Source organism: Limulus polyphemus, unplaced genomic scaffold (genome assembly GCF_000517525.1).
Source record: "Limulus polyphemus unplaced genomic scaffold, Limulus_polyphemus-2.1.2 Scaffold1905, whole genome shotgun sequence".
Lineage (NCBI taxonomy): Eukaryota > Metazoa > Arthropoda > Merostomata > Xiphosura > Limulidae > Limulus > Limulus polyphemus.
In genome coordinates this window covers 171130-190111 of record NW_013667515.1, presented here as the reverse complement: position 1 = coordinate 190111, position 18982 = coordinate 171130, and the positions used below count along the sequence as shown (strand labels likewise).

The 18982-nt window shown below is 33.1% G+C and overlaps 1 protein-coding gene across 2 annotated transcripts in view; it reads left to right on the top strand.

Moving 5' to 3' along the window:
* Window positions 1-4205: 4205 nt before the first annotated feature.
* The window catches only part of LOC106465312 (calcitonin gene-related peptide type 1 receptor-like), a 91876-nt gene continuing 77099 nt past the window's right edge, over window positions 4206-18982 (top strand). The window contains exons 1-2 of one of the 2 annotated variants that reach the window (XM_022393183.1): window positions 4206-4345; window positions 9213-9305. The gene's annotated coding sequence lies outside the window, so the exon portion shown is untranslated. The remainder of the gene's footprint in view (window positions 4346-9212; window positions 9306-18982) is intronic. The other variant, XM_022393182.1, reaches the window with a different exon arrangement.

Here is an 18982-nt window from a genome sequence, read left to right as displayed (position 1 = left end):
CCCCCCCCCCCCCCCCAATAACTCCATGAATACTGATTCGGTCATTTTGATGTGTATAATGCTGTTTATTTCTGTCTATATCATGTATATGTGTGTGTTGATATGATTTATATATACACATATATGTATATAATATTTGTAGGTTTAACGTGCCCCTCCCTTCAAGAAGCGGTCAATTGAATTCCTGCGCATGGCTCTGTATATACTCCGCTTATAGTAAATTCTGCGTTGTGATCAGAGAAAGGGCTGAAAAGCTAAGCTTTTGTGTTGAAATCCCCTTCAATAATGTACCGAGAGAATTAAGGATCCTGCGTTTCTTTCATGATGCATAAACTCCAGAAAAGTAAGTATCGTGCTTTTTTTTCAACTCGAACAGTTTTTGACATTTTTAAAGATCTTTATTCGTCTTCTCTCAACAGGGGCGGCTCCAGAAATAACCACCTAGCAGATAACTCATTATAATTCCGATAGAATTCAATTGATAACGTAATTAAATGTAAATGGGCGAAGAGTGGCTTTTTTTTTATTTCGCCACAAAATCCTTTATCATAATTCAGAAACTTTTTTACACAGATCATACAGGGAATAATCTAAAGAAAACTGCACCTTTCCAACAATGTTCTATAAAATCGAGGTCATACAAAGTACATATCAAATTCTTTCAGATCCTAGTTTGTGAGTGTTTTGACTGTCACTAGTATTTTAATACTTTTTAGGCACTGCATCACTAAATTATTCTTATGAAGGCATTTTCAAAGAAAAATAATAATTTTCTAGTCGATTTTTAAACTTTTTAGGAAATAAAACAAACACAGAAAATGATAAAACAAATCAAATACGAAATAACAAATAAATGCAAATGCCACAAATAACCAACAATCACACTCAATAACCAACCCTTTTTTAGAAGCAGTAAAAACCGCTTTTACAGAATTTATTCAAGAGTACCTAAATCCACTAAAACAAACAGATGACGTCACATTATTATTACAAATAGCCAAGAAACACTTTACACCAATAATCCCTCATATTATCACAACAATTTATAATTCCTTAATTACATAAAAACTATAAATCACCCAATACCAGAACTTACAGTATTAACTTGATTAAATAATTGATCGTGTATTAAAGGGTTTTTATGCAAAATGCACTCTTGATATGATAATTTTGAAAGGTGTTGGAATTACCAATGAAGCAAAGTGGTGACGGAAACACAAAATGCTATTTCATTCATAGACATTGACTCTGATAAGGGAAGTATAAACCGTGTTAAAGCAATGGATCTTCTAGCCCTGGTTACTTAAATTTCTAAATAGCATTTTGTAGCACACTAACATAGAGTAAAGAAGGGAGGAAAAGGTCTAGATAGAACCTGACCCTTTCAGGTCTAAAAAAGACCTGAAGCTCTATATCGAGAACGAAGAAGCGTAATTCAAAGAGCTCACTGGTTGGTTTCTAGTGGTTGATATTAGTACATTTATAATTGCTACAAATTACCAGAGGGAGAAAAAAAAGAGTCTCTCTTGCCGGTCTGTAATTATAACTAACAATCAAACTGTGACAGTGCAAATTAGGAAAAAACGATATGATTATAGGATTGTCACCTCTTGAATGTGCCAGCTACCTACACAATCCGCGCAATGGGTTTAACAAAAAACTAAGAAAGCATAAGTCTCCCTCACCAGCCTTATAATAAAACCGCCACTGACCTCAAATGGGGTAAATATCTAGTTATTAAAATTAAACGAAACTTTGTAAATATTATTTATCAGGAGACAATTGTCAGGAGAAAAAAAAACAGATTATACATTGTTAGTGCAATTATTGAATGTGATCACATTTTTTTTTTTCAATTACACTCCAAGCTGTCAAGGATAGGACAAAACCTAGAATAATACAAAAGAATTCTAATCTCAGACACCGAAATTTACAAGTCCACTTGTCTTAGGCGTACCATTAGTCAAGCTTTTATTAAGTACGCCCTATATTCGATAAAGAGATAAGTTAACACTGTGACGGGCAGGCATTTAGGCTAGTCGTTGGAGCTTTAATCCTTACCACCAGTCACACTTATTTATTTAAATGAGGATACAGTCGCGAGTGGAGCACACAAGTCACTAACTTGAGGAGTTTACAGTTAGAATAAAAAAATGACTCAGAGACAGAGATTACCCAAAACATCAATCTTTAATAACATTTTCTTAAGAGGCAATTACAACACTTACATTATTTGTTGATTTAACTCAATTAATATCTCAGCAATTTTCAACAGTTCCTTCATTATTCTTAACAACTGTTCCTTCACAGTATTGCTAGAGATATACTCAGACATAGTCAGGTTACTAGCTATATTATACATTTAGTTTCTTAATTACATTGATCGACTGAGAGAAATAGCATCAAAGTTGAAGTGATGAACTGGCTTCTTTGAATATTGGATACTTTCAGCAATTTGAACTTGTTGCCTACTTTCTGTCCCGGAGAATTGAACTGCGAACAACTTCTCAACTGAACTGAACATTTGTCCTGTGGAGAGCTGAATTGAAGTTTCATCCTGGGGAGAACTCATTTTTAGCTCCCAACATTAATTTTTAAATGATATTTTCTCAGTATTCTTACGAGTTTCCAAGTAGAGTGCATAACTACCCACAAGTAGTTCTCACACTTCATTGGTTAATTTCTGCAACTCATTGCACTTCCCATAAACAAAACCCAAAACTCTCAAGTAATTAGTTGTTTGTAAGGAGCAGTGAATCGGTAGCCTTCTAGCTTAGATGACTACACCACAATCTGTAACCGATATTGCCTCAAGAGTTCAGACCATGGTAGTTAACCCCAACTTTTTCATAGCTTCTACTGTACTAAGGTCATCAGTTCATCATTGTCAAACTCGTGTTTTACTTATACTGGGCTTTTTCCTCCTACTAAGCATCACTATTATGGCTATGAACGTCAGTTCTTTTCTATAGCTCTTTCGTTTTTCTCTAACTAATCTGCCTGTTTTAAGTTAGAACTAGGCGATTTTTTGTACGCCATCTTCCTTGCATGGGCATGAAGACCTAACTATTTCTGTACTGTTTTTCTCAATTTTGTATTTAATGATAGGAGCAATTGTATGAAATATCTACTATTCCCAATTGCTTCACTCCTCCCTCTTATAAGGAAATTTTTATCCTTGGAGAAAATTTTCACCATTCAAATTTGCTGTTCCCATTCCTCTCACATGTCGACAAATGCTTACAATAAACATTCACATTAACCCACTTATGGTTATTCAATATATCAACACTTAATCAGCCAATACATCTTTACATTAATATTACTTCATTATTGGTCATAATATTCACAAGGATTAATAATAAAAACATCAATATTCTTTTATCTAATATCTGTAATATCTTTTATCAGTTTACAAGTAATTCCACAAACAACCATCGAATTATTTTCATTACACTTGCATTACACATATAGCAAGTAAAAGAATACAGAAAGGTATATATATATATATATACATATAACATATTATTCATCTTAATCTACTCTGACGGTTCTTTCCTGTTTCAAACGGTATGTCTGCGGAGTTACAACGCTAGAAACCGGGTTTCGATACCCGTGGTGGGCAGAGCACAGATAGCATATTATGTAGCTTTGTGCATAACTAAAAACAAACAAACAAACCATTCGGATACACAGTGAATTCGTTCTGACCCACATTATTATATACTTTTTAATAAAATCATTCAGATATACGGAGTTATTTTGAATTACACAATTGTACTATCACAATAATATGGTTTACCAAGGAGTATTACTCTGTAAAATAGTTATTAAAGAGCAATAGCACTATAAAGAATTACTCTGTATTTCAGAAAGAGGGTGTTAGAAAATAGTATTGTGTATGTCATACAGTAATTTTTTTATATCAGTATGAATAAGCTATAATATGAAGTATTATAAATTGTCTGGTAAGTTATGCGAAAGCATAACTTTATTTCATCAACTGTTACCACATATAATCTACCTCTAAGCAGACCTTAACTGACAAAAAGTATTTGTGGATTTACGTGTTGAAACCACCAGGCTAGCAGAAGTTGTTTGATATGATGATTGGCAGGAACTCAAAGTGCAGACGCAGCTCCTCCTACTTCTTTCATCAAGGTCATACTCTTATGCGATCTGAAAAAAGTCCTAGTAGTCAAGATAGTCTGTATGCTAGGAACAGTAGAATACATGCTCCTATGGCGTAAAAGCGTTGACCACGAACAGAGCAGTAAGAACATGAATCAGCTTTCTAAATGAAACACGCATATTTTACAAGAACCAATTTGCGAATATAATACAGGTAACTTACTGATTTTTCATTATTAAATTAAGATTTATAGAAATAATGGTTGTCATTATAAATTGTACTGATAAATATTATAAGTCATGGAAGCTGTATCTTAAATAATGTTATTTTGTTGATTTTTATCATCTCATAGTGAATTATTGCTAGAACTATAAACTGATACTGTAGATATTGTAATTTTCATGAAATACACTAGTATGGTTTAAGTATAAACAATATTCTTTATCTTAGTCTGTTATTCGTATTAGAGGCAATTTCTAATAAAAAGTGATATTCTTCAAATTCTATCCTTCTCACTGCAAATAATATCACACCTTATAAAAATGAATATCATTTTACTGTATTTTTATTGTATTTTAGTGTTTATGTCAAGTGATATAAACATCCTATAGTTAAACATTGGGAAAGTGTTGCTAATGTACAATAAAACTGTAAGTAAACGACGAAATATACTACAAATAAAATATTAAGTACACCACTAAAGTCTAAATTTTGTAAGTATTTCATTATTTCAGCCAGAAATAAGTCAACATTAAATTACGTGAGCCAATTAAGAACTGCTTGTTACTACCATCGCATTTGTCAATCATAAGTCAACATTAAATTACGTGAGCCAATTAAGAACTGCTTGTTACTACCATCGCATTTGTCAATCATAAGTCAACATTAAATTACGTGAGCCAATTAAGAACTGCTTGTTACTACCATCGCATCTGTACTTGAAGAACTGCTTGTTACTACCATCGCATCTGTACTTGAAGAACTGCTTGTTACTACCATCGCATCTGTACTTGAAGAATTGCTTGTTACTACCATCGCATCTGTACTTGAAGAATTGCTTGTTACTACCATCGCATCTGTAATTGAAATTTATGGCAAAGCTACTAAGACTATTTGCCACCAATCCTAATTTTAAACTAATGACCGTAGAGAAGGTAGCCAGTAAACAGCATCCTACCAACCCCGTCATACACGCTAAAGGATTGACTGTCACTCCTATAATAAATCTACGCTAAAAGTGTGGGGAATGTTCTGTGGTATTGCACGGATTGAAACCTGAATCGCCAACTCCGAAATCCAGGGTTCTACCACGGGGCCAACTCATGTCCAAATAGTAACAATGACACCCAATAAACAACCGTATTTATCAATTTATCTCGCTCTTTTAAATTATAATGATTTTCATGCAATAATATATTTTGATTATTATTTGAATGTAAACCAACTGAAATTTACAAAATTTGGAAACTGGTATAAATTAAAGACGCCAACCAATCTTTCTTTTTATATCGTAAATATTAAGAATCTTTTAGAAATCAACTTATTTACCTATCTAAACAATAAGAACTTCAGCCGGAAGTAATATGAAAAGTATATAATATGCGATAAAAACTTTAGACCAACGGATATGACGATCGTTGTAACTAGGCTTACACACTTTATTGTTGTTCTTCGTAGAACCTCACACAATCAGGGTACACGTTATTAATGATTACCAATAACAAGTCAGGTCCGTCTTTATAAACATATATCAGGTCCTTAATATTTGAACGATTTAACACAGTACATAGTTCACCTTTTCATGTAATGGTAAAAGAATAACCGAAGGGCTGGCGGTTATTTTCCCTTCAACCAGCAGTTCAAAATAAGAGACTGCGGCAGGTAGCCTTAGTAGCTTTGCCATAAAAGAAGAAATAGCGAAAAGTTATATTGAATTCCGTAATTATACACTCTAGTGAAATAGGGGATTATCGTATCGATCTTCTCTTTGTTTTTAATTATACAAAAAAGACAGACAAAATTGGCTGAAATATATTCTCAGGCTACCAATGAATTTAAAACAGTGTTTGCAATTATTGCTGATACAATAGAGAGAGTTTATTTGTTTGTTTGATTTTTAGCGCAAAGCTACATTGGGCTGCTATAAAACTTCATGTCGGAAAGTTTTAAAAATTTTAGTTCCACTAGTTTCTCGGTGGACAAGGCACAGATAATCCAATGTGTAGCTTTGTGCTAAAATAAACAACAACAACATCTTCCGGTGGACAAGGCACAATAATCCAATATGTAGCTTTGTGCTAAAATAAACAACAACAACAACAACATCTCCCGGTGGACAAGGCACAGATAATCCAATATGTAGCTTTGTGCTAAAATAAACAACAACAACAACAACATCTCCCGGTGGACAAGGCACAGATAATCCAATCTGTAGCTTTGTGCTAAAATAAACAACAACAACAACATCTTCCGGTGGACAAGGCACAGATAATCCAATGTGTAGCTTTGTGATAAAATAAACAACAAAAACAACATCTCCCGGTGGACAAGGTACAGATAATCCAATGTGTAATGTGTGATAAAATAAACAATAACAACAACAAGAAAAAAAAAGATTCACCATTGCCCTACAAGGACTTTTTTTTTGCAGGAAGATCAGCACTTATCATAAGAGTAGATTGTTTTCCATTTAAGTGAAGTTCTGTATTATAATAAAGCATGAGATATACGACAAATTAAAATCATAAATAAAATAATATTATTATTTTTTACTATAACAAAAAATCCCTTTCTCAATGTAAACCCACTGTTTTTAGAAGAAGAAAAAAAGACATGCTTCTAGTTTCTGCCTTTCGTATGCCAGTTCAACCATTAAGATTTATTTGTTTGTTTTTGAATTTCGCGCAAAGCTACACGAGGGCTATCTGCGCTAGCCATCCCTAATTTAGCAGTGTAAGGCAGCTAGTCACCGCCAACTCTTGGGCTACTCTTTTACCAACGAATAGTGGGATTGACAGTCACATTATAACGCCCCCACGGCTGAAAGGGCGAGCATGTTTGGTGTGATGGGGATTCGAACCCACGACCCGCACCACCTGGCCATGCCGGGCCCTTAAGATTTATATAACAAGTAAATCTTTATTGGTTACAATCCTTAAAATATAACTATTTGTTTAAGGGCAAGTTTATTTTTAAACGTAAAGAAAAAAAGGGGCGAAAGTAATAAAAACAAAGTTATTCATTAAAATGTTGATTAAACTTTATGATAGATTAAAATAAATAATTTATCCTCAAATTCTGATAAGTTAGTAAAATGGGACAGAAGAATAGTCTCATAACCAAGCATTGTAATGAAAATATATATTTGCGCTGGGAATAAAAAAAAAGAAAAGAGGAACGAATAACATGCTTTTATAAATAAACGAAATGGAAAAAAAAAGGATCAATAAGGAATGTACAAAATTAGAATTATTCTTGAAATGAATGTACATTCAGGGAAATTTATACTAAGGAGTTGAACAAAAGAATGAACAGTTTCACAGATTAAAAATTTATATGGAATGTAAGAAAAGTTTATAGTGGGTTGTTCAAAGAAGAATATCTAGTTACAGATAATTTTATGTTATTTTTAATAATGCTACGCTCCACGATCTTATAGTGTACAAAAATATAGACGGATAATATTTAGAACAAAATCATCTATTACTTACATTTTAAGGTACTTGTAAGCTTACGTCATTCCTTTGAAATAACGTAAACACTTCCCTTAGAAAGAAATTCGAGCAGTTAACAAATGTAATAAGATCGGGTAGTTTCGGTGAAGTAACATAACACGGTTGTCAATAGTATACAGCATGAGCGCTTCAAATAAATTAGCATATTAGCTTTTCTTAAGAAACTAAAATGAGGGAACAAGAGATAAACTGTCAACTTTACCACGCGTAATATGTGTGAGTGGTTTTAAAAATCATTAATTTCGAAATTAAACGATGCTAATTATGAGCATGTATAATCTTTGACGCACAAGAGCAAATATATTATTTTGAGGGTCTAATGGCACAAATCAATAATTAGGAGTTACCTAAGGATACGGAACCCGTGTATCAGCATTTCAACTGAGTAATTTTCTAAACGTATACCTTCAAGAGAGTTGATTGCATCTATTTACATGCAAATTTTCTATTTTTAAGTTATCTAAATATAATTTTTGTGTATCGTCCGTGCTATATAATGAAGCTGAAATCGATTGAAATGTAGAATAACGAAAAGTTTTTATCCGCCAAGTATGGACTATGACTAGTTCTAAATCCAACATAATTATAATAAATGAAAAATAGTCATCAATTTTGTATATGAAAGGTATACGACTCTCTACTTGGAATCATGTATCTAGAATTTGAGAATCCGTAACATTAAGGAATAAAACATAAAACTTTTGTTTATTTGTTTAGAGTTAAGCACAAAGCTACACAATGGGCTATCGAAGCTATATCAGAAGAATAAAGAGATACATTAGCCTAATACAAAGAAGAAAAATTAAAGCTATTTTATTGTCAGCATTAGCCGTTAAATAAACAATACTATGACAAGAAATATGAAGCAAATGCAAAGTATTGGGACTTTCTAGCTCACATCAAGTAAGTGGTGCATTTTTAAAGAAGTTATGCTGCATAAAATTTAGGTTGTATGTTCCTAAATTTGTAATTTTATTGCAGGCTCGTTGAGAGAAAAAAAATGTTTTATTTGCTTGTATGTTTGATTACTATATATTTGTTGTTTCGGATATTCTCGCAAAGGGCTAGTTGCGTTCGCCTATTTTTGAAGTGATAAACTAGAGAAATAGAGATAAAGACATTCACCTCAACTCTTAGGCTACTATAATTGGATTTTACCTCACTCTTATTATTTTTTTCAAAGTGAAGGGCGTGATTTTGCGGCAACAGGACGTGAACCATGGAAACTCAAGCATAATATGACACACTAACCACTATACCTTTATTTGTTTAATGAAACAACTTGTATTCTTATACATTTCATTCAACTAGCAATAAATCACTATTCATGTCTTTCTACATTCTAGATTCACGAAACTCTTGTTGGAGCAGTGATCACGTGACCGTATGCTTTATCTATCCAAATCTTGAAATACCATAGATCATCTTAGTTTATAAAAGTAAGTTGATGCTGTAGCCAGGATCTAGTTATACTAAATATATAATTAGTTTATGTATTGGTTTCCACTTAGGTGTTTTTTGTATCTTACTCTTTGTGACATATTATCCAGGAGATGCATCTGTTCTCATGTAAAACTTATGATGATAAAAGAAGATCTGTACCAATCTAAGCATTAGATTAAAGAGCACTTAATAAACCTAGAGACGCCCTCTGTTGAACACAGATGCTATCTGACAAGTTATCTAGAGCTTTGTGATTTGGCCACACATCAAGACTAGAATCACTAATAATGTCAACTATTCTGTGTAGATCGTCAAAGAGCAAGGATGCCCGTGGAAAGCCACCATGAAGAAATTACTGATCATTGACGTGCTGAGACCGCTTGGGGAAGTCGTTACAGTGAGCCATGTAAATCAGCATATAACACACCCCAGGTCTCATAAAAGTGCTAAAAATGAGTTATAGTGGGCAGATGGTTTTTGTCAACCTGAGCCTACCCACCAGGAGGTGTGATTCTCTAGACAAATCAGAAGCTCTAAAGTGAAGAGAATTACTGATACTATTCATCGACAGGAATCGTGTGCTCAAATGGCCTCAAGCATTGGTGCTGTTTCCAGCAAATATAATAGGGAATCTAAGAATCAGCATACCGTAAACGTTCTTGATGATAGATGAGCAGAACCGATGCCTTTATTGAAGCTAACCATAAAATGGATCTAGCAAAGTACAGTTTACCTTGAAGCAGATATTGCATCCATCATTGAAAAGTTTAGTAAAAAGCAATGAGAGTTAGGCCACCTTCTCGTATAGTTTCACCAAACTGCTACTTATGATTCCTGGACACAGATATAACCAATACAACAACTACTGATTAGCTTGAATGGTCCAGCACATATATTAGTTTAAATCCAACTAACTCTATAGCTGAGAAGCTACAGAAGGAGAAATGTTTTGGACAATTGGAAAATAGAAAATCTACTGCATAAAAGATAAGATTCATAAGTGTGATATTCACAAGAAGTTAGCTATATACTGAAAAAATCCAACACTTACAGATTAAAGTGCACAGAGCATGGCAGCAGAGAAAAGTGAAGATATTATAACCTAAGTTTGAACTAGTGAATCCTATGTTATGTCTAGCCACTGATATGAGGGAAAGTAAATATATATATATATATATATATGCTTACAGATGTATCGGTTATTTTAGCATTTACTGAGTCAACCATGGCTTTATATGTGCCTGTAAAAATACAATAATATTTAAGGGATATTTTAGATGGCAGATTAGCTACCGAAACTTTAAATTATCTCATGGTATATCATCGACGATGTAAACCACTACTCCAACCAAGAAATACAAATTTCTTCTTTGCCAATGGCTATAGGCTTGCAGTGTCGTTGTATGTAAGTATTTTTGTTACAGGTCTTGGCTTAAGCATTGAAAATTTAGGTTTAGATATACCACAGAAATTATCTGTAAAAATAGCCTGTTCATAATGTGAAAATCAGCTCTTTTGTGATAATATCAAATCCTAGGCAGACTATGCACAAGAACATTGGACTACACAGTTGCATATAGTTGATGATATAACAGTTCTGTCTAATGTACAGACAGTGTTTTATTGTATTTTGTGAATGCAGTATAGAAATGTACGACAAACAGTTAATGCTATGATTGAATCAACAACTGAAGTGCTCAGATAAGAGCAAAATTTATTCTGATTGAGGTTTGTAACTATGGTACTCACATAATTAAGTTACTAGCTGTAATGATTGTTGGTGCGGTGTGGGGAAATGGAGGAGACGTTGAAAGTAGTAACACTGTAGTATTGCTTCGAATGAAGCACATCAAAACGTAAATAAATGATTGAAGATTATGCGAACAATCGAGATGTAGATAAGCAAAGGAAACTCAAAACGTTACTTAATAAATATTGCAATTTATTGTTGGATAAAATGAAGAACTAAAATCACTTAACATCATGTAGGCCATATAGATATCAGAGCCGTGCATTTTATAAAGCATTCGCCACGCAGATTTACTTGGAATTTCAGGGGTATAGCTATTGCTGAGAAACACTGGGGCTAAAGGATCAAATCACTCAACCTACAGATATTACTTGGTCATTGTCAGTAGTAATTCTGAGAGATAAAAGGGCATACTGATGTTCTGTGTGGACTTCAGACAAGTGAATGTGGTAATGTATGTTGAACAATTTCTGGACCATGCACAGATGAATGTTTGGATGCATTGGAAGGCTCTCGCTGGTTTAGTTCACTAGACTATGCTTTAGGGTATTGTCATAATAAGCTGGATAATGATAGCAGATCTAAGACTGCTTTCAGCACTTAAGGAGAAAGTTTCTTCGATCTCAGAATTATGCTAGGTTGATCCATAAATATTGAGTATGGTGTTTCAATGTTTAAGTGTTGAAAATAAAATCAAAGAAATGTTTTTATTGAAAATGTAGTTGAGGTTTCTTATTCATGTATAATTATTAGATATGGAGTGTCTACAGGTTCTGAAAAAGTATAAGAAATGGTAGACATACTCAACCTACAATTAAGAAAGTAGTCTGAAGCTTTCTCAGATTTGCATCATATCAACTATTCCCACAAAACGCACCAATTTCTACATAACCTAAGGTTGACTCAGATTTTAGATAGAAAGATGACTGTATAAAGTCATTCTGATCATTAAAATGTTTCTTGGTGATGCAACGTTACTAGCTTATCCATGAGAAGATGTTCCATTCGTCTTAGATCAGATGCTAGTCATTTTGGAACAAAAATAGTGCTGCCACAAGTGAAGGACTGTACAGAGCATGTTTATAGCATATGGAAGCTGTTCACAATCTGGTAATGAATGTCATTATTGTATAAAAGGCAAGAACAGCTTGCATTTCTGGTATATATAGCTACCACTTCAGCCAGTATGTGTGTTGTAGAAAATGTACTATCACGATAAACAACGCTTCACTGAAATGGCTTTTGAATTATAAAGAACAGAACTTGTTGGATAGCAATTTGCAGGATTGCGAATTTAATGGAAATACAATTGTACATGCCCACTGGCAGGTGAGAGGTTGTCCATTTATAAAATGTCTAGATCTGAGGTGTTAGACCATAAACATAGTGAGAGTTCCACTGAAGAATGGATACCAGATATGATGATACACAAGCTTAGAGAAAAACAGCTAAAGGATCTCGATCTAAAATAAATATTACTTGCTATCCAGAAGGCTGAAACACAAACTTAATCGATTGCTATATGTAGTAAAAGATCATGCAACCTTTGACAACTGAATGAACAGTTATAGATATGACAGAGTTTAATATATTGTCACCATAGCCTACAGAAGTGTGACACTGTTCAAATGAATCTGAGATGCATGATTCTTCAAATTGTATTCAATGAAAGAATAAAATGACTCTAGGGAGTATAGCATAATACAGTCAGACTGTGGAGACAAATATTTCCAGCTGCATTCCCATAGAAATGTAGAGAAGAAAGAAATGTTTATGCGCCAAGGAGAACTCTGACAGAGAATACGTTTTTCACTGCCGATTACAAGCATGGATGTTTCCATAACCCTCCTCAATACTAACATCAGTAAGTATTACTCCATAGAAGTAGCTTATTGCTTTACAAAATGGATTGACGGTTATGCATTGACTCGTACTTTGATCCAAACAGATTAGATCAGCATTAGATCACTGGTTTTGAAATACCATAGGAAATTCATACTGATTAAGGAGCCAAGTTTAATAGTCTTCTGTTTGCTGTCTTGTGTAAGGTGTGATGAAAACCCATACTTCTCCTTGTCATCCTCAATCTGGTGGTTAAATAGTTAAGTTTGGTAAACTAGATGAGCTGGCAAAGATGGTCACTTACTTACTCTATGTATTGATGTGAACTATACAATTGTTCCTCTCCAAACCTGTTAACGTGTGAAGGGAAAGTTATATTCTCAACAAATTTTATGCACAAATCACCATCGCTTTGTATTTTCTGGAGTGGAAGGAAAAATATGTGGAATGGCGAGATCAATGTTAGGCATCTGAAAAGCAGAATGTGATGTTCAGTAGACGATGAAACAACATCATTTTGAGGGAGAAGAGAAACAGCCCCTAATTCTCTCAGATCCAGCCAAACACATACCTTTTCTTGTGTTGCATCATCTTAGTCCATGAAAGTACGAAATTCAGTAATTTGTAGTGCGTCAAAGAGCATAGAACATATCAATAAACAAACTAAAACTGTGTATTACTGACAAGTCTCTGAAGCACTAAATAGATAAGAAAGCAGAGAATGTATCTTGAAGTTACATATGATCATGTTGTCATTGTTTAATTCTACTTCAACCTGGAAAAGTAGTCCTAGATGAGATCAAACTTTCTCTTGTTGTTTATGATTAAGTCAGAAGAAGTAATTAACCCTTTCCAAGATGGAGAGAGCTGTCACTGATACCCCTGATATTTTCCTTCTCATAGTGGAAATATTTAACCAAGTTGCACAAAATTTAGTAGAAACGTATTACCTAACATTCAATATCTGCTTTAAAAAGCTACATAATGTAATTTAACATTTTTATTATTTTTGAGAAATTCCTAAAATTTATATTAAAAATGCTTTTTTCTTTGTCTCAAAATTTCAATGTTCTATAATTCACCAGAAAGTTAGATTTTTACATATCCAAACAGTTTTAATTTAATTATTATTCCTTAACATATTTATTTGAATACTTTAATGTAGTTATTAAAACAGTCACCGCTTCTGGTTATAAATCCTAAAAAAAAAATGGTGTCCCTGTTACTTATGTTACAAAGTAACATGATTTTTGCCAACAGTATTTTTGGTCGAGATCAATTTTTATTCTAATAATCCATTAAAAATAGTTTGTCTGGAACAAATAACAAATTCTTTTATTTGCATGTGTTGTTTAAACATGATAAACTTAGCAATAATATTAAAAAAAAATTTAGTCATCTTTATAATTTACTCTCATTTACCATACTTGTTAAATCTTACTAAATCTATCTTATATCTTGCCATAGAAGAATATTCCCTTAGCTTTCACACACACACACACAGATAATTTAACATTTTCAGGAACGAAGAACCCCAAATTACTACCTAGCCTGCTTTATTTTACTCTGTGTTGACATAGATATATTAGAATATCTTCTGTACAATCCTTTATTAGTAGTAATCGTTCAGACAACATACTGTGACACCTTAAAATAAAGGCAACAAAGGACTTTAGTACTAAAACCACTGACAGCTAAAGAACATCACGTAACAAACAAGACACGACTCATTGTTTTATAAGAGATGATAGTTTCTTAGTAAATGTAAACTTATACTTTGGAATAGGCAGATAATTCTAAACGAAACAAATAAATGTTTTATTTAAAGTAAAAGTTTCTGGAAGTGCACAGCAAAAATTGTTGGAACGTTTCTTTTCGCTGTTTTTGTTTGTGAAATATACTAAGTAAATGATATATATATATATATTGGAAACATATCAATATTTCATTAACTTTTTCGTTGAAGTAGAGTTACAAGTATATTTTTCACTTGAATTTTGAAATTTTATATGTGAGTGTGCACGCGACATTTGTAAGATGCGAGCATATCGTGATAGGCCTCAGCAATTAGGATGTCTCTTATAAACAAAATGTGCTCGTATCTTTCCAAAGTGAATAAACTAATATACAAGTCAATTAAGATTCTCTAGGTTAATGCTCTAGAAAAAATGCAACTAGTTAAAACCACCTACCACCAGTTTAGTTTGTTTGTTTTTAAGCACAAAACTACGCAATGGGCTATCTGTGCTCTGCCCACCAGGGGTATCGAAACCCGGATTCTAGCGTTGTAAGTCCGCAGACATACCGCTATGCCAATGGGGGGCTTATACCACCAACTCTTGGGCTATTCTTTTACCAGCGTCAAATTTTAACGCTTACACGGCTGATAGAGTGAGTATGTTTGCTAACAGTATTCGAACTCGCAACCTGCAGATTGCGAGTCGAGCACCCTAACCATCAGACCATGCCAGGGACTACTATTGATCAGATATTGTTAAATTTCATACAATTAACTAGTTTTAACGTGTATGATATTCATTAATATATTTCTTTTTTAATTTGTTTTAGTTATTGACGCAAACAACTTTCGACTATAAGTCATACAAGAAGAACATGAATTACAGATATATTAGTGAACATTGACCTCACCATTCAAAATGGTATCACAATTAACTCTGTCAGATGTCGTTAACATCATATTTCGGCGCCCGCCAGTGGCTCAGCGGTATGTCTGCTAACTTATAACGCTAGAAACCGGGTTGCGATACTCGTGATGGGCAGAGCACAGATAGTCCATTGTGTAGCTTTGTGCTTAATTACAAATAGACATATTTCGACAACAATATTTATATTTGTGATCACTATATCTAATAATTATAATTTGCTTTAAATGAACAAACAATTATTGGATTTGTGCGATGTGTTTTGAATACAATAAACGTAACAGTATATTAACTACAAGAATAAATCTTAAAAGTTACCTGTCGCCAACCTTGCCTTACTAAACTTAAATACCCTTACCTAGTGATAAGAATATCCTTGTAGCTTTGAAATTGACATAGTATAACACAAAAGTATCATGAGAAACATAAAGGACATCATAACTATAAAAACAAATTTAGCCTTTAACATTTTAGTAAAATGCTTGAAAATTTGTCAGATGTTTGCTTCAATTGTGTCACTTTGTTTGTTGTTAAGCACAAAACTACGCACCACCTGCCCACCACGAGTATCGAAACCCGGCTTATAGTTGTGGAAGTCAGTATGATGCAATATGTAGACCTCACCGGTAGTGAAGAGCAAAAGCAAAAAAAAAAAAAAAAAAAACATACAACTCTGTAATTTGCAAGTTAACTAAATATAAGTAAGAAAATTACAGGCTCACAACTTGAGAAAAAGTATGGCTGAATATTGTTGAGTTACTCTTGACCTCGGGTTTGTAATTTCTAGACTCTCTCTGTTACTGCTAATCATTCTGAACTTAACTAACTTTCACGAAGTTGTGGCAGCAACATTAAATTTTGTAGAAACATGCCGTACATACTGGATAAGTTATCAAGTTTTCCAGGGTATGCTAATTTCAGAGAAACAAACTATAACTTAATAGTTGGGGTCTACTATCAATCTGCATAGCTTATTTATATGGATGTTACCTTAAAAACATAAAAAAAATATTTTCACAGAGGAGTTTAAAACACATCTGATTTGTATCTGTGGATAGACTTTTCCCAGCATTGAAACTACCTTACCATTTATACATCAAATTGTTGTTCTACATGAGGTAACACTAGTGATATTAGTTTTTTACGCACAGGAAAATATCAGACGTTAGGCGTGGACAGTTTGTTCAACATTTCAGTGACATTACTATTTATAAATTACAATTAGATTTAACGCATTTCAATAAATGTTTTATACAAATTATTTCTTCGTGTTGCTAAAGTTAACTGTTCACATTTCCGTTAGCACATGTATCAGAACTTTTGCTAAACTAACTTTCAATGTTATAGGAACAAGGCTATAGAAATGAGCATATAATCCTGAAAAATATTGGTTTATGATAAACACCAAATTTAAAACATCTTTCTAATTATAAACCATAGTCTCCAAGAAGATAGACTAGATTTATATTCACACCACGCTGTCAGCTTTATATTTTGGCTACATTTTAGATATCTCATGACTTCACTAGCATGAATCTGTGACAGAAAAACTAATCAACAAGCCATCTGTAGTAAATGGTTTAAAATCAACAGAGCATTTTTCTGGCCATTGTTTCTTTTATGATAGCTCAAGAAACGATAAGCCATAGCTAATATCTTTATAATTTTTATTATTGTATTATATTATACAATAATATAAATAAAACAATAATAAAACTTGTATTATATCCAATTTTTGTTAAGTGATGAACAAAGTACACGGGGCTCTTAACTTCTACTTAGCTACAGGAGGTATGAATTTGTTCATTTGGTTTTGCATCTGTCTTTAGGACTGTAATTTAATACAAACTACAATGAAATAAAGTGTTGCAAGTATCATAGGTAATACAACATTTCGGTATAATGAATGAATTGTATTAATTGGATATAATGAAATAGTTTGAATCTTACAGACCAGGATATAAGGCAGGTTGTCAAAAACTAATATAACCTAATTGATCTCATAGATAAAGCATGTCTTGTTATAAATATTTAAAACTTGAAAACAATCACTCAATCAGCACATAATCTTTGAAATTTAACGCACACACAAGTTAAAAGCAATTAGAGACGAATGGGTGGGGTTAAGCTGATGGTTTAAATCCATAGAAAATTCCTTAACCGTTTCAGAACTTCATCCACAGCAATTTTCTGGAAGGTATACACAAAATATTAGAATATTTTTAATTCTAAGAACATCTGTAACTCAAATAAAAACTTCAAATATATTTTTAGTGTTCTAACTCAGAACTTGATAAATTTGTTCGAAGTCACATGCTAATGTAACTCTGGATGTTACTTCTTGTAACTCGGTTCGTTCAAAGAGTCTAACTAAAGTGTAATTCAAATAATTGAATTATATTCTACATCACTCTGTTTATATGGGACTAATTATATTATAGACCAAAGATGACACCGAATACTTGTGATCCAGTTTTGTGATTTGTCATATACATAGATCGTAAGAGCAATCGGACGTTTTTATTGAGATTCATTTCTGATATTGGAAGAATCAAGATTTGCTGCTAAGTCTCATTATTATAATTTTCTTCATAACATTTAACCACTGTCCATATATGTTTGCTTTTTCCAGTTATACTATGGTCTGGACTGTAAATTCAAGAGCCCATGGTTCGTGTCCCGTTGCCACAAAATCATGCACCTCACTTTGGGGCCATTATAAGAGTAATGATAAAATCCCACCATTCGATTAGAGTAGCAAGCGTTAGAAGTAGGTGCTGTTGATTAGCTATCTTACCTATAGTCTGTCAGTTCAAAACTAGGGACAGCTAATTTAGATAGCCTTAGCGAATGTCTAAAAAAAACAACAAGTAAACTATACACCACACTTCTTAAGTTCAGTTGAAAACCTAGTTCGTTTTCGTTTAACTACTTAAGTACAGTTATTTCTCTTTTTTTCCCTTTCAACCAGTTCATTATAATTCAAGTACAACAGTGCAATGGTTCTGTCCACCAGATGCACATTACGTCTTGTTTCCATCATTCCATCTTCATCAAATCACTATACGTATCCTTCAAAACATTAGATTAGTGAAAAACATTTCATTATTGCCGAGATCAGGTGTTTGTGTATTTGGTCTATCTCGAACCTTGAAATACCACAGGTAAAAACGATCTTTTCAAAAGAAAATGTATTTAAATATATACTTACGTAACTCTAATACTTAGGATTGACAGTAAAAAATGAATACTTAACAATGTGTTAACCACACTATACGTACTATACCCAGTGCTGACGAAGCCTTTCATTAATACCAAAGCTCATCAGACCGGTGTTACGTATTACAATTTCCTATAGCCTAAAACTAGATTTAGTAGCTAAATAAATGCCGATAAATATTCAATTTATGATATTTGC